Genomic DNA, 17,849 nt, shown 5'->3' on the forward strand with positions numbered 1-17,849 from the left:
TGTTTCTTCTTCTTCTGCTCATATTACCAACACAGTATTCAGTAGCTTCGCCATCGTGTGGGAACACGTAATTATAGCTGATCATCCAAGTAACCAGTTAAAGTGTTAAACACCATTAAACTCGCATATATATATATATATATATATATATATATATATATATATATATATATATATATATACACACACACACAAGGTGAATGAAGGTGAGGCAGGTTATTAGATAATTAATAGCGAAATGCTATAATTGTAGCAGTATAACTATATAAACAAAGGCTCAGATATAATATGTTATGGGTTTTATCTAAAGTTTACCCTATTTGTTAGGTTATGGTTAGCTAATCTAGGTAGAAGAAATTCCATTTTCCACATGCTTTTTAAAAGGAACCCCAAACTTAGATATTATTTCTTAATGTCTATTAAATAATCTTTTGAACTGAAGAACCAGTTTGTTATACAGAAACCCTTGTTTAACTAATCTACTACTAAGTTTATGGTGTCTAGTGGAAAAAGTTTGGTAATTATCACAGATGCGACCAATTCTGACTAATTGATGTACGACTTCAGTTGTTCAACAGTCCGGGGTCTCCGTTGTCGTATTTTGTGCTTCATAATGTGCCACAAATTTTCAATGGGCTACAGGTCTGGACTGCAGGCAGGCCAGTCTAGAACCCGCACACTTTTACTGTGAAGCCACGCTGTTGTAACACGTGCAGAATGTGGCTTGGCATTGTCTTGCTGAAATAAGCAGGGATGTCCCTGAAAAAGACGTTGCTTGGATGGCAGCATATGTTGCTCCAAAACCTGGATGTACCTTTCAGCATTGATAGTGCCATCACAGATGTGTAAGTTGTCCATGTCATGGGCACTAACACACCCCCATACCATCACAGATGCTGGCTTTTGAACTTTGCGCTGGTAACAATCTGGATGGTCTTTTTCCAGTTTTGTCCAGGGGACATGACGTCCATGATTTCCAAAAACAATTTGAAATGTGGACTCATCAGACCACAGCACACTTTTCCACTGTGTGTCTGTCCATTTCAAATGAGCTTGGGCCCAAAGAAGGCGGCGGCGTTTCTGGATGTTGTTGATGTATGGCTTTCACTTTGCATGGTAGAGTTTTAACTTGCACTTGTATATGTAGCGACGAACTGTGTTAACTGACAGTGGTTTTCTGAAGTGTTCCTGAGCCCACACGGTAAGATCGTTTACACAATGATGTCGGTTTTTTAATGCAATGCCACCTGAGGGATCGAAGATTTCGAGCATTAAGTGTTGGTTTTTGGCCTTGCAGCTTACGTGTAGAAAGTTCTCCAGATTCTCTGAATTTTGTGATTATATTGTGGACTGTAGATGATGGAATTCCTAAATTCCTTGTAATTGAATGTTGAGAAACATTGTTCTTAAACTGTTGGACTATTTTTTCATGCAGATGTTCACAAAGCGGTGATCCTCGCCCCATCTTTGCTTGTGAACGGCTGAGCCTTTTGGAGATGCTCCTTTTATACCCAATCATGACACTCACCTGTTTCCAGTTAACCTGTTCACCTGTGGAATGTTCCAAACACTTGTTCTTTGAGCATTCATCAACTTTCCCAGTTTTTTGTTGCCCTGTCCCAGCTTTTTTGAAACGTGTTGCAGGTATTCATTTCAAAAGGAGCAGATATTTGCACAATATTTGCAGATATTCGTCTTTGTGGTGTATTCAATTGAATATAGGTGGAAGAGGATTTGCAAATCGTATTATGTTTTTATTTACATTTCACACACCGTCCCAACTTTATTGGAATTGGGGTTGTATTTGCAAAAATAATGCCGATACCGATATGTTTGTGAAAGGCTCGTTTGTACATTTCAAGTTGATTCCTGCGGCAGTGCAGCTCTGTACACACTCAATCCCATCAGATCTCAGACACGACACAGAGTAAGTCCTGATTAGTACTTGGTTGGGGTGCCACTTGGGAACATCAGGCGCAGTGAGCAGGTTTCTCCATGTCCAGCTGGAGTTCCATTGGGAAGACTATCCGGCAGAAAACGTTTGTCAAATCCCAATGTGTATTTGTACTAGATCTACTGTGGTGATCCCAAGCAACCAGGAGCAGAAGAAAACCAAAAATACAAATCAGCTTGGCTTTTCCACATTAGTCTGAAGATGTTTTGGTTTCAGCCAACATCATATCACAGCAGAATTCACTGAAACACTTAATATTGTTTGGTTTTGTTAATATTGTGTGATCATGTGGATCTGCTTCATATTTTAATGACTTTGGGTTCAGGTGCACATTTAGATCCTGTGCAAAAGGAGATTTTTGCAGGTCTGTGCAGAAAAAACAGCGCAGACACACATAAGTAGAGTTGTTGGGTCGGTGTTTGCTGTGTGGACGTATGAGTGTGTGTTTGCACATCTGTTAAATCAATAATCCTGACTTCTCTTTGTGGGTGTGACCGTGACTGGAAGTGTCAGAGTCGAGTTCAAAGTTGACAGTGCGCTCTGCCGACTCTCACCTAACGTGGCCTTTCTGTTCCCCCTCAGTCGGTTCACTCTCTGTCTCCTGTAAATGGGACGACAAAATCCCCCGTAAATACAGATTTTAACCTGCGTTTAGCAGAAATGCCTGCTTCCCGCCTGGCGGTTCGAAGAAATCCTCTTTGTGGTTGAATTTTGTGCTACAGGAAAACTTTTTTACTTTTCTATTTGCAGACATTTCATGGTCGTAGAGGGAAGGAGGTCATAAATATAACTTTACAGCCGTTGCATAAACACTTTATAAAACAAATAATTGCAATGCTCACACACTTTTTGAGTTTGTTTTCACTTCTGCAAAGTAGGAAACATTTTCAGCTGCTTTTATTATCAGGATTACTCAAAATTCACTTAACTGATGCACATGAAACGTGACACATGGACCAGTGAAGAGCTGACTGAGATGTAGAGTGAGTCCATGTAACAAGACAGACTGAAAACAGGTTTGACTCTATGGCAGGATATCATTAAATAATGATGGAGGGGTCCTTAGGTCAAAGCAAAGTTGACTACAGTTTGAGGCAGACATAGTAACACCAGCAGAACCAAATGACTGAATGCAGGTTTGGTTAAGATGATCTTGGATGGTCTCAATTGTTGTAACTGCTGTTGACCTCCCAGTCGACAACAACTAAAACAATTCTTAGTGAATTTACCCAACAATGCCTTCAAAATAGGATCCTCAGTCCAAATCAGTTGACTGAGGATCCTTCTGTTTGATGTCAACCACGACCATCCTCAGTCACGCTGCATCTTTGTAAAAGGATCTGCTGTTATAATCAGAACTCTAATCCAACACCTACCGGTATATGTAACCCTACATAATCCTACCTTTGACACAAGATAACTAACTTTAGGACAGGTTTGGGAACATGTGCAGGTGAGCCGTGTTGTTGCCACAGGGTGCCTTGGGTCATTGATGGCAGCCACCCAAACAGACAGCTGTTCATCCTCACCAGGTCTGGCGCCAGAAAAAACATATTAAGGGAGCGATGAGTTTATCACAGGGGGCGGGGTTGATGACGTGAGGGGGCGTCGCCCCCAAACACCCCCTTGTGGCGCCGGATCTGATCCTCACCTCTTGAATGTAATCATGTACATGTGTGGGCATCGCTTTGCATTTTCCAGTTCCTGGGGTCTTCAACAATGAGGGACCTATGTGTTGGGTCACAGCCAGAGAAATGCACCATATGGCCTAAATGCTATTGCTGTCATTCTTTCACATTTCAAGTGATGCCTCATTTGAAGCTTCCAATGGAACTGCTTACTTGACTCTAAGTCAATCCAGAGGTACTCAAAGATCCTCTGAAGACACTCTAACCTTAGACATAACCCTAATCCTACTGGCCTGTTGACTAAGAGCATCACCAGTTGGCTGGTTATGACTAAAGTTCATATTTCAAAGGTTGGAAGTTCAATCAATTGTTCAAATAATCGATTATGATGAGGACCTCAAATACAATTTCGACTAAGTAACTACTGCTGGATAACTGATTGCTGTGCTATTTATATTTGGATGGAACAGCGCCCCCACCTGCATTTCACCTTGGTTAAGGACAAATAAACAGAGGATGGTTGGGTCTTGGCATAGGTATACTGCTCATCTATGGGTACAGGACCACCATCTGGTAGCCTGGTGGAATTTCGTTTAGGCAGCAATCTGCCCACTTTGCTCTGGCCAATATAGAAATGATGTACTGTAGTATTCTGCATGTTTAGCTGGTTTCACTGGTTGTGGTTGGGACAGGGCCAGTTTAGGGTTAGTAATGAATTAAAAAAAATAAATTATGTTATAAATGAAACAATGAAATAATGTTATTTGAAAAAAAGGGTGATGTCAACAGGGGGTTGTAGTCATGATGTGGACCAAATGCAGTGTCCATGTAAGACTGAGTCTTAGAGGAGTAAAGATGGGCAGAGGATCTCAACTTTGTCAACAAATGCTTGAGAAAACTACTGAACTGTTTGAAAACAATGTTCCCCAAAGGAAGATTAGCAGGGATTTGCGTATTTCTCTCTCTACAGTGTATAATATTATTTGACAATTCAAGGAGTCTGGAGAAATTTTATTGTGTAAAGGGAAAGTGCATAAAAATGAGATAAAAAGCCTGTAATCTATGATCTCTCAAATGATGTTGCATGAAGAACTGTCATTCATCAATAGCTGATATAACCACAGGAGCAAGGGATTCCTTTGGGAAACCTTTGTTGGATGCCATGTGACAAAGATGAAAATGACCATCCAGACTGTTATCAACAACAAGTCCAAAAGCCAGAGCCTGTCATGGTCTGGGCTTGTGTCAGTGCCCTCGGCAAAAGTAATTCACGCTTACACGATGGCGGCGTTAGTGCAGAAAAGTACATTGAGATTTTAGAGCAACATATGCTGCCTTCAATATGACATTTTTTCCTGTGCATTTTTCAACAAATGGTAAATGGAATTGATTTTTATGTAGCGCTTTTCTATCTGCATCAGACGCTCAAAGCGCTTTACAATAATGCCTCACATTCACCCCGATGTGAGGGTGCTGCCATACAAGGTACTCGCTACACACCGGGAGCAACTAGGGGATTAAGGACCTTGTCCAAGGGCCCTTAGTGATTTTCTGGTCAGGCTGGGATTTTAATCGAGGATCCTCTGGTCTCAAGCCCAACGCTTAACCACTAGACCATCACCCCCCTGACAACCCAAAACTACATTCTGCACACATTACAAAGGCATGGCTGCAGAAGAAGAGGGTACGGGTACTGGACTGGCCTGCCTGCAGTCCTGACTTGTCCCCAATAGAGAATGTGTGGAGACTTTGTAAAATAAGGTGTGCAACAGTACGAGGTCGACGCTGTTGCATTTTTAAGACATGTTTGCAGGAAGAATGGGACAAAATAACACCTGAAACGTTTCATCTCTCGGTGTCTTCAACTCTAAAATATCTTTTACGTGTTGTGAGAAGGAATGGCAACATTCCAAAGTGGTAAATGTTTTTGGAGGGTGTTGCAGGAATGGATTAATGTTAAGAAATTAAACGACGTTGACCAGAAAAAAACATGAAATATCTTGGGTTCAAGCCAAATCAAACTAAATGTATGAATCACTGTGGGTTTTTTTTTCTTATTTGTATTTTTATACCATTTTTTTTTTTTTTTTTCCTGATTTGCAGTTTGTATGTAAACAAAGAAATTACCTCAGATGTTGTGGAGTTAAAACTGTTGATGAACAGCTGATGAGCTCTGCAGACTTTTCGAGCATCCTTTTCTAGACAGCTGGCATGTTTGTGTGTTTCTTTGTTTTTTCTACATGCACATGCACATGCACACTGTTGTGCACAGTGTAGTGAGGAAAGGCAGCAGTGCTCTGAGCTGATTTACACTGTGCACGTGCGTGCGTGTGTGTGTGTGTGCTCATGCAACACTATCCTTTCCTTCCTTCCTCCTCCAGTCGACATCCGAGAGATCCGAGAGCTGCGGTTGGGGAAGGGCTCCCGTGATTTTGAGCGCTACCCGGAGGAGGCGCGTAAACTGGACTCCGCCCACTGCTTCATTGTGCTCTATGGGCTGGAGTTTCGCCTGAAGTCGCTCAGTGTCGCTGGTCAGTAAATGCACCGTATGGAATCTGTTTGGATTAAAATCGGGCCACTCCTAACATTCGTGCTGCACCACTTCACCCCAAATTAGAAAGAAACTAGAACCTGATGTTTTGATTTTATTTTCTAGCCAATTTCACATATTTGTATATTTTTTAACAGCGTACAAAGAGCTGTTATTTTACCAAGTGTTGTTCATCTATTGTCATTTCAGTGATATCTGATCCGTGTCTGTGTGTGTGTTTGTGTGTTTGTGCTTTTGCAGCCTTCAGCGAGGAGGAGGTCAACATGTGGGTCACCGGTCTGAACTGGCTGATGGTCGACACTCAGAGATCAGCAGCCCCGCAGCAAATAGAAAGGTCCGAATTCACACACGTGACTAATAATAATTACACTCTGGACCATAAGTATTTGGACTGTTTGTCATTTTTTTTTTGGGGGGGGGGGGGGGGGGGACTCTGTGCGCGGCCACAGTAGAAGTGAAATGAAATGATGGAGATGTGACTGTTGTGTAGACCAGTGACTTCCAAACTGGGTCATAAAGGTACTGCAGGTGGACCTTAATTACTGATGCAAATGAAGCCCAATGCATTTTCAATGATACGGAAATGTTCATGTATCCATCCCCTGACTGATCTTTAGAAAATTGGCTGTAAAAGTGATCATTTGCATTCACTGTAACTGGAGGTGCAGTGATTAATTAACTGCTAAATTAATTGGCAAGTGTATTCATAATCATTTAATTGTCTTTTTTCCCCAACTGTAAGCTCTGCTTGTCAGGAGAAATTCCGTCCTTCTGTATGTCCTTCAACCAAAGTTTAATTTCTTAAAACTCAACAATCATAATACTCTCAAAATAAAGATTTGCATACATTAATACTGGGATGTCAAAGATCTGCCTGCCAAAAAAAAAAAACCTCATGCATTTCTGACATTTATAAATGCCTTTTTAAATGAATTTTGGGTTTCAAGTAAAAAATGTACCAGAAGCCCTGAAATGCTCATGTCACCTGTCAGATGATGACTAAAGCTGCTCAAACATGCGTCAGGATCTCGAGTGTTTATTCATTTGGGAAGTTAACTTTTTGTGAAAGAAAAATGAACTGACAGCCAAAAAGCAACTTACAGTTGTGTCCCTGACCTTTTGGGCAACTTACTTATTTGTAAATTTTAAAAAGTCCCAGTTCTTTGAATTAATTCTTTTTATTTTTATGTTTTTTTCCATTCCTGCTTTCTTTCCTCCTCTGGCGTTGTCCTGAATGTCTTTTTGCTTGTGGGAAAACACTTGAGGACGTCATCTTGGGCTCTGGGAAACACTGAATGAAATTTGTCATCTTTTTTCTGACATTTTATAGACCAAACAACTTATCAGTAAATCGAGAAAATAATCGACAGATTTAACAGTTATGAAAATAACTGTTAGTTGCAGCTCAAACAATAATGTCTAGATTTAGTCGAGTTTGTAATTGCCTCAGAAAATGGAGAAACATTCCTGTAATTTCATCATTTCAGCTCCATTGTTGGGGTGTACTGATGCAAAATTACAAAAAAAAGAAGAAAAAAAAAGGTTGGGGCCCACATGTGACCCACATGTGACTGTCCAAATACTTTTGGACCCAACTGTAGATCAAAGCAAACATGTAATAGGGCTATTCCACTACAATTGCCCACGATCCAAACAAGTGCAAAAATGGGATGAAACAGCGTAATTCATCTTGCCTCCTAACAGGTTAGCTTATAAAGTGCAGACCTGGCAACGTGTCCAAAAATGAAAAAAAGGAGCTGCGGCCTCAGTCAGACATGATCGAGCTGTTCGACTTTGAACAAAAACCGTAACAAATGCTGCTTCGCCTTCAAATTTTTACCCTGATGGAGCACAGTCAGACAAGTTTAAAGTCATAGTCATGAGGAAGTTTGAACCCGATTGAAACAGTTGAGACTGCGACTACCCAGAAGGTACCACACACTATCAATGATTTCGAGAATCGGGTTGAAATTTTTGAATTATTCAAAAAGTGGACCCTGATTTCAAATCTAGTGCCATAACTACTACGTACGCCAAGTTTGTTCAAAATTGACGAAGATGGATCAAGAAGTTGCTATGATGCTTCAAAACGTGCCCCACTTTTCTGTTCGGGATTAAACGGAATAGCTGTGCAACACCGACTTGTCCCGACCCGATGGAAATGATCTGTATCCTGGATGTGATCCTGGTGTGCTTATGTTGCTGTTTTAAGAAGAAGAAGAAGCTGTTGCGGACCAGAAACAGTTGAATCACTGGCCTCATTTGGCCCTTTAGCCACCAGTTTGAGATCGCTGTTGTGTACGTTGCACATCACGGCTAAATATTTATCAAACCATCATATCACCATTCAGATTTATATGCTTTAGCTGTATGCTGGGTGTAATTACAGATTAATGTGACTTCACACATCATGAAGTCTCACAAAAATCACAAAACATGGATCGTTTAACTTTGTGCGACTGCTTGCAGTCCGCCGACACGTTCTGCTGCTCAGCAGTTACATTTTTTCCCTCATCGGTTTTGGTTCCTGGTTACAGGAGACAACAAATATTTGGTTTTGGGATGAAAATATTTACTCTGTTTAAATCCGCGGATGCAGACTTTGGTTTTCAGAGCACTGAGGGTTTACTTCTGTGCATAATGAGGATTTTCTTACCCTCCTTAAATTTGTCTGCAGCATGCATTCATCACAAAAATTCATCAGTTTATTTTTTTTAAGCTGGCGTTTGACAGATATTGTCCTGAATTGAAATTCAAAGCATCCATTCAGCAACTTGTTGTGCTGAGACAGTATTGTGCAGACAAAATGAAGCAAAGTTAGAAAATAACCGACTAAGAAGAGATCTTTGTTTTTTTTAATATAAAATTTTGATTAGATTAGATAAAACTTTATTAATCCCTTGGGAAGACTTCCTCAGGGAAAGTGAGGTTCCAGCAGCATTATATAGCAGCACACAGGGTAAGAAGCACACAGGGTATCCAGACTAAAAGTAAGAAACAATTTGCAAAATCTAAATACAAATTGCTCACGACTGGATACAGGCTTACTGGCTCCTACTGCTCCTCTCCTTTCTGTCCTCTGTCTTCCTGTTCCTCCTCCTCCCACCGAGTGAGGTGGTATTTGTGTAAGATTACACTGAAAAAAGATGGAGATTCTCTAACATCCACGATAGGACGTACACCCAACGGCCACTTTACTAGGTACACCCGTTCAAGCGCACATTCATCCAGATATCTCACCAGCCAATCGCATGATAGAACGCTGATGCATTTCGGCATGTCGATGTGATCACAAAGATCTGCTGAAGGTCAAAATGAGCATCAGAATGAGGAAGAAGAACCTAGTTGTTGGTTGGTGTTTTAATCAGGATTAGGATCAGCTGATCTACTGGGATTTTCATGCACAACCATCCCAATAGTCCGAAAAAACCCCCCAAAAAATTGTAATTTTGCTCACAGTTGCCTTTGAGACAATTCGAGTTTTATCATTCAAAAATAAATGCTGTTCTGTAATGAGTGATTTTTAATAAAACAACTTTTTTTCACTAATTGAATTAATTTTCATTGATTCAGCTTTTTAAAATTGATTTGTGTCTTTAACAATGCAGATCTCATCCCTCTTGAAAATGACGGTATCCTACATTTCCCATAATGCAGCATGATAATGACTTTTCTTTCACTCCTGCCCACTTTGAAAAATGTAGCATAGTTGAATTTTTTTTTTACTGTATTTTACTTTATTATTTTTATTTTATTTTATTATAAGATAAGCTTGTTGTTAAAATATAATAGTTTGTAAGTAATAATAATAATAATAATTATTAATAATAATAATTAAAGTTGGAGTTCCTTGTTCTAATTAAAAAAGCTCTTGGTATTTCTCTGTCTTTGTGGCTGTAGGTGGTTGAGGAAACAATTTGAGTTCTTGGATCGGAACCATGAGGGCAGGTGAGTGTTTTGCCTCAAACATGTTCACATCCAGTCACAGCCGTGTACAGACCATGATGGACCCTGACCAGATTGTTGCAGCAGGTGAAACCAGGTCCACTCTGGTGATCCTTGCATTCATCTCCTGAGGGTCCCACAGGTCCCACATTCAGCCCTGGACAGGGAACAGAATGAACATATTTACCTATTTAGATAATTAATTGAGACAACAGGGAAAAAAATGACAAATGGATCATAAGGATGAGAAAAATGTCAACCAGACCCATCAGGATCATCGTATTATATGACCTATTCCATAAGGACGGATGTTTTGTTCCACTACCAAGATAAATAAACACGTGGAGGCTTTTCCAACCACAGTGCGAGTCGGCGCGTGTCATGTGACTCTTTTTCTACATCATGTGACCTGTAATAGTGGAAAAAGTGTCTTCATTGCAGTTTTTCAAAATAAGGCCTTTTCAAATCACTTGAAAAACCACTTCCTGTGGACATAAAAATGTTTTTGCAATTGCATTTTCACATTTTCAATTCAGTATTTGTCAGTTTCCAGTAATTTGTAATGGAAACCCACAGACTGTGTATTTCATCTGAGCATGCCCACACAGGCATGGTCACACCAGCGTACGTGTGTTCGTCTTCCAACCACCTGAACCCTGAAGTGTGACAAAACAACTCGTCGTCACACAAAAAACTGTTATAATAATGTATATATACTAGTGGACAAACTCAAATATTGTTTTGGGTTTGCAGTCCAATTTCTGTTGCTATTATTTTGGTTGCATGTATTGCAAATAAAATTGAACATAGTCCCGCAAAAAAGTCTGGTTGTACTGACGCTGCTCCTGTCAGCAATGCTGCTTTGTGAACAACAAAAAGCAACATTTGTCAGTCGCACCAGAGTGTAAGTTGATCCCCAGTATGTTTTTATTTTAGTTTTTTTTTAGTATGTGGAACACAGTGTTTCAAGTGGCATCAAGTTTAACAGCAACTCACTAGCACATGTGCACAACACAGCATGTGCTCTTACTTAACATAAGGACTTCTTGAATCCAAAAATAAGCAAGATGGACAAAAGGAATCATCAGATAGACACGTATGGAGACATGAACGTAGTGGATTTTAGAAGGAAGTCCTCAGCCTGTGGCGTGTATCTAAAGGCCTCATAAATTCCAAAAACAAACATGAGTTGGACAACATGTTGGATGCCACTTGATGCAGATGAACACAGACTGCAGTGTTGGAAAAATTTAGATATATTTTTTCCAGCTCTTTAATTTGGGATTTTTATGTGTTGTTACAGTGTACTTTTATTATTGCCATTTATTTTGGTTATAGTGTGTTGATTCATGGGAAAGCCCTATGTCCCTGCGGTATCGTTCCTTCTTGCACTGAGGGTGCCTCGTTCAGTGACAGACTGAGGCACCCTCAGTGCAAGAAGGAACGATACCACAGGTCGTTCCTCCCTGCTGCTGTCAGACTGTACAATAACACTGTGAAATAACCACATGCAGTAATATGTCCACAAATCACGTGCAATATCAATATTAATATGTCCACATATCATGTGCAATAACAACTCGTTTACAAATCCCTGCACTAATGTCACCTTATCACATCTAAACTCCATTTCACATATTGTAAAGAAGATGCTCCTATCTCCTTTTCAATCCCAATCATGTTTATATATATATATATATATGCATATGTATATGTGTATAGATATGTGTGTGCATATGTGTATGTGTTTTTGGGTGCATATGTTTGTGTATGTATGTGTGTAAAGGTATGTACGTGGGTGTGTATATATATGTGTATATGTGTGTATGCATATATATATATATATATATATATATATATATATATATATATATATATATATATATATATATATATATATGCGTGTGCATATATACATACATATTCTATTTCTACCTCATTTCTTATGTCTTGTACTGTTACAAGTATTATTATTATTATTGCTTATCCTTGCACATGCTGTTTGATGAACATTTTCCTCTACTTGCACCCATCTTGTGTGTTGTCTTAAGAGCTGATGTAACGTGAATTTCTCCTCTGTGAGATCAATAAAGTTTATCTTATATCAGTAGTTTATATTATTAATAAGGAACATGTAGTTTTTCAGCATATAAGTCACACAAGAGGTCAGAGGTCCTACCAAACTAGTAACAAAACCTGACATATACTCCAGATAATCAAATTTAATCGAGCTTTGGTGGGAAGGAAAAGTGAAAAACTGAAGCGCTTCAGAGTCAGCTGTCATATGGACATATTGTCAGTCTTTCTAGTTGTTGTTCGTCAGGTCAGATTTGTGTTTTGGGTGTAAGCTGTTCCAGGACAAACAGCCTGCCACTGCCTGATAAGGTCCAGGAAGTGACATGACAGACTGGGACAGGGCACCTTCCTGTCTCCTGTGAAAATAGCAACAGTAGCTGGAGAAGCGGAGGGTCAGAAGCACCGATGACAGTAGTCCTTGACACCGGAACTCATCCAGAGTTAAAGTGCTCACTCAGGGACAGTCATGAATTTACAGGTTCACTGCCCGTCACGTACCGCGTGGATCTAATCACGTTCTGGTGGTTTATTTATCTGTTAAATGTAAGACTTTTGCTTATTTCTGTAGGGACGTTCATGTCTCTGGGTCTTCTGCCTTTGAAATCAAGGGATGCCAGTGACGAACTTATGAAGTCATCAGTGGTGCGCACTCTTCTGCTAATCCGCTAATTGCTAATTAACGAAGCTAACATTTTTGTTAGTGGATTAGCTTTTCAGATAACTTTGAAAACCATCAGCGGACCAATTAGCTTCCGATACATTCATTTCCAATAACTTTTAGACCGTGAACATATTTTTGTGGGCATAGTGAATAAAGCTTAATAGTTAAACACATTTGTAAAGTCTGCAATCGTACATTTTAATGCCTGTCTGTTACATGTTTTGTAGCAGACAGAGAGCTATGAGAGGTAGCGCTCAATCCTCTGCCAGCAGAGGAAAGGTAACTACCAGAGAGAAAGGAAGAGGAGTCATGCACATGCAGACAGCTTTGACTTATGGTTAAAAATTTAAACAAACTAATTGCGGAGAAGTTATTGAAATTAACGTTAGCTCTGTCATTTTACAAAGTGAAAATATGTTTTAGTTTTAAAGTAATGCACTAATTTTGAAGGATTTAGTGTTTACAGACACACATGCCGCAATGCATTATGGGAAAAGTAGTTTACTGACATCAGTGGGTGATTTGGCCTAAAAATAAAATCTCAAATTTTTTTCCGAAAAAATTTGACTTTCGATTTTTTCCGATCCCCCCCCCCCCCTACTTTTTAAAAGAAAACATTTAGTACAAATGACAGAGATAACTCAAAACAATTTTTGCTTTTATTTGATCAAAAACTTAACAAAAGTAACTACTACTTGCCTTCTGGAATTGAGGCTCCATCTGTTCTTTTGATTTAAAAAAATGCACTTAGGTAAATGATTCCACCAGAGTAAGCTGCTTTTTAGCGGGAGTTTGCGCTCTTGTTACCCTCGTAAAGTGTTGCATTTGTCCCACACAGCTGGATGCCTCTGTTTTAGATGCTGGAATAAGCTTGTTGTGCGGCTGTGTTTTGTTCCAATGGGCTTTCGGCAAACTTTGCAGCGTGCAGTCACTTGTTCCATGTCTGTCACAGCAATCCCAAACCATAATGAAACTTGCTTTTTATCAGCGTTTAGCCATGTTTGTTATTGTGTGAAGGAAACGGGACGGGGAGGGGGGCTACAGAAGGTCCTGGGGACAAAAAGGTGCACCGCAGCAGGAGGATAAAAAACTCTCATTTTTTTTATCGACCACAACAAAAAACTCGACTTAATCAATAAAGTCGATATATCGCCCAGGCCTAGTCGGTACACAAGTTACTGTAACGTGTGGTGGGTTTTACAAATAAATCTGTATTTCTAAATATGTCTTTTTTTCCATTTGTAAAAAAAAAAAAAAAGGCAATTTGAAAACTGAAAGTTCTGTTTGTTAAGTGATTCAGCACTTTTAGCGAATGTGTGGCAATTGGTATTCACACTGCCATGAACACTGCCATCAGCTGGATGGCCAGTAGAAGGCAATTTTCCCGTAATGCACTGCGATAAAATTAGTGCATTACTTTAAAACTAAAACATATAGCTGATATTTTCACTTCGTAAAACAACACAGGTGACATTAATTTCAGTAACTTGTCTGGAATTAGTTTAAATTTTTTAACCATAAGTCAAAATTGTCTGCCTGTGCATGACTCGTGTGATATGCCTGCAAGTCTGTATGGTGCGAAAGTAATTTCTTTCTTTCTTTCTTTCTTTCTTTCTTTCTTTTCTTTTTTCTTTCTTTCTTATCTTTCTTTCTTTCTTTCTCTTCTCTCTGGTCACCAGGTCTCTTTTGCTGAGAGAAGGCTGATCTGAGACAGAAGCATTGACTCGTTGTTGTGTCAGTAGCTGCCAGTGTACTGGAGTCAATACTGAAAGTTATCAGTTTAGCTTTTAGCTGTAACTTCTGCTAATTTTTTTTTTTTTTTTAGGGGTTTATCAGTTTAGCTTTATAAAAGATAACTTTTCAGTTAGCAGAATAACGGTTATCGAAGCTAACTTTTTGGTTAGCTGTACCCACCACTGGAAGTCACGAGGTTGCTGGATGGAGGTTTTTGGCGATGCCAGTACCTGCTGTTTCCTGTCCTACCATATGGGTGTGAGACTTGGATTCTGACCATCATAGACAACTGGGTGTCTTTGGTACTAGGTCACTATGGAGGATCCTTGGGTACCGCTGGAATGACTGTGTCAAGCAAGTGGTTTCTTAGATTCAGAGGATCACGTATTACGAGGGAGCGTCAGCTACATTTTGGCCATTCGTCTCCATCCAGGGTCGATCTAGAGACACCTGTGTGCAGGTTTGTTTAACGTGGGAATGCTGTTGTGTAGCAGGTTCTCTGTGATGTGTTTTGACTCCTCCCACTTGTTCCCACGACCTCTGACATGGGAGGCTCATGCTCTGACCAGTGGCTAAAACCCGGGCTCTGGTCTAAGGTGGCCAGAGTATCCTTTGGCTGATGGGCAGTGAGGCCTCTTGACTACCACATGCACAGCGACACCTGCTGGCCTCCATCACAGTTGCATGCCGACAACACAACCGTCCTCTGCAACAGCAGGACGTCTAATTGGTCCTCAGGACTTTAGTTCTCATCCATGTGACATACGTGTGTGTGTGTGTGTGACTAACTGTCCTGAAGACTAAATGTGATCCAGGGCAGATCTGTACTTCGCTCTCTGCTTTCTGAGTCTGAACTTTCTCTCTTCGTGGTCGACTCTGATGTGTGTGTTTTACAGAACTGAGCGGCTGATGATGTCCAGTTTACTGGATGAAGAAGAAGGATTTCATTTCTCCAGTGCTATATTTTTGATTAAACGGTGTAATTTTAAAAATTCACATTGTCGGCTGTATCAGATTTGCCTTCCCTCCAGGCAGTCCTGCTGAGCCTAAATAACAAAAAAACTTACAGACGTTGCCTTCACATTTCATCTGGAAATGTAGACTCCCAACCCTGATAACAGCACCATCTGCTGGTAAACCAGTGAACAGCACCTAACGTTTTACACACGAGGCCTGTTCTGCTGCTGTCTCCTGAAGCTGCTAAAATCCTGTCAAAATTGGCGACCTGTCTTAAAAACTAGCAAGTCCATAGCTTTGCTGAAATGTCAAGTAAGTGCAGTAAGCTGGTTAATATGATTCCTGCTCAAATGACATATTTTGGAAAGCTTTCACCGAGTAAAAAAAACAATCCAACATTTACACCCGGCCGACCTCTTGCGCGGTAATTCCCTCTTTTCCTTATTGATGTTGTCTTCGTCTTCTTCACCTCGACGTGTTACTGTTGAAGTGTTTCTGCACATCTTACGGGACATTGTATCTGATCCACCTTTCTCCATCCAGCCACGTCTGGCAGCAGGTACCTCATCCATCACACTGTTGAGCTGCTTCGGTCCTGGATGCCAACCACCCATGCAAACAACCAGTCCATCCCCACCTTTCGAAAGTAACCATCTATCTACCGCAGCCAGGTAAAGCGTGGGTGCGTCCTTGTCCTTGTCCAGCCACTGGGATCTTGGACACTCTGGCACTGCATGCGGGATCACACACAGTGAAATATTCCCTCTCAATACAAAAGGACCTCCTAAAGAGACCTGGTACCAAACCCTTCCGTCCTTATCGTAGGTCACTGGTTCCAAATCTCACAGTCATAGAGTAAGACAGGAAGCACGAGGTGGTACTGGAATCATTTGACAATGAGAAGACGAAGGTGTTTGCAGCTTTGAGTAGGCTAAAAACCAAACAACCTTCTTCCAGCATTCAGATTTGCATAATTACGGGTGTCTACGTTTGGTCGTCGTTTTTTCTTCTTGTCCTGGTTCCTGTCTACTCCTGCAGGTGCTGTGGCTCAGGCAGGACTTTTGAAGGTGTGTCCTTAAATTTGTCTTATCTTGTGTCTTGGTAGTATCACATTGAAGGACGTGAAAGCTCTGCTGCCTCAGATCAACTACGAGTGCCCAACATGAGGTTTCTCAAAGACAAGCTCCAGGTCAGTGCAGGACACACGTCCACCGATTCACGAGACGACTCGTTCTGTTGCTGCGGGCTGTTTGTCGCAATGACTGCAGACATTATTTCTCAAAGTATCATGAACAAATTTGTGTGAAAGTATTGTACAACCCCTTGCAATAATTATGGAATCACCGGCCTCGGAGGATGTTCATTCAGTTGTTTAATTTTTCAGAAATAAAGCAGATCACAGACATGACACAAAACTAAAGTCATTTCAATGGCAACTTCTGGCTTTAAGAAACACTATAAGAAATCAAGAAAAAAAAAATTGTGGCAGTCAGTAAACGGTTACCTTTTTTAGACCAAGCAGAGGAAAAAAATATGGATTCACTCAATTCTGAGGAATAAATTATGGAATCACCCTGTAAATTTTCATCCCCAAAACTAACACCTGCATCAAATCAGATCTGCATCTAAAAAGGAGTGATCACACCTTGGAGAGCTGTTGCACCAAGTGGACTGACATGAATCATGGCTCCAACACGAGAGATGTCAATTGAAACAAAGGAGAGGATTATCAAACTCTTAAAAGAGGGTAAATCATCACGCAATGTTGCAAAAGATGTTGGTTGTTCACAGTCAGCTGTGTCTAAACTCTGGACCAAATACAAACAACATGGGAAGGTTGTTAAAGGCAAACATACTGGTAGACCAAGGAAGACATCAAAGCGTCAAGACAGAAAACTTAAAGCAATACGAGGTCTGTCCGTAAAGTATAGGTCCTTTTTATTTTTTCAAAAACTATATGGATTTCATTCATATGGTTTTACGTCAGACATGCTTGAACCCTCGTGCGCATGCGTGAGTTTTTCCACGCCTGTCGGTGACGTCATTCGCCTGTGAGCACTCCTTGTGGGAGGAGTCGTCCAGCCCCTCGTCGGAATTCCTTTGTCTGAGAAGTTGCTGAGAGACTGGCGCTTTGTTTGATCAAAATTTTTTCTAAACCTGTGAGACACATCGAAGTGGACACGGTTCGAAAAATTAAGCTGGTTTTCAGTGAAAATTTTAACAGCTGATGAGAGATTTTGAGGTGATTCTGTCGCTTTAAGGACCTTCCCACGGTGCGAGACGTCGTGCAGCGCTCTCAGGCAGCGTCATCAGCCTGTTTCAAGCTTAAAACCTCCACATTTC

General features: G+C 40.5%; 1 pseudogene; it reads left to right on the forward strand.

The window, feature by feature from the left end:
• The window catches only part of LOC117519435, a 56,987-nt pseudogene that overhangs the window by 14,847 nt on the left and 24,291 nt on the right, over positions 1-17,849 (forward strand).

Source organism: Thalassophryne amazonica, chromosome 10 (assembly GCF_902500255.1).
Source record: "Thalassophryne amazonica chromosome 10, fThaAma1.1, whole genome shotgun sequence".
Lineage (NCBI taxonomy): Eukaryota > Metazoa > Chordata > Actinopteri > Batrachoidiformes > Batrachoididae > Thalassophryne > Thalassophryne amazonica.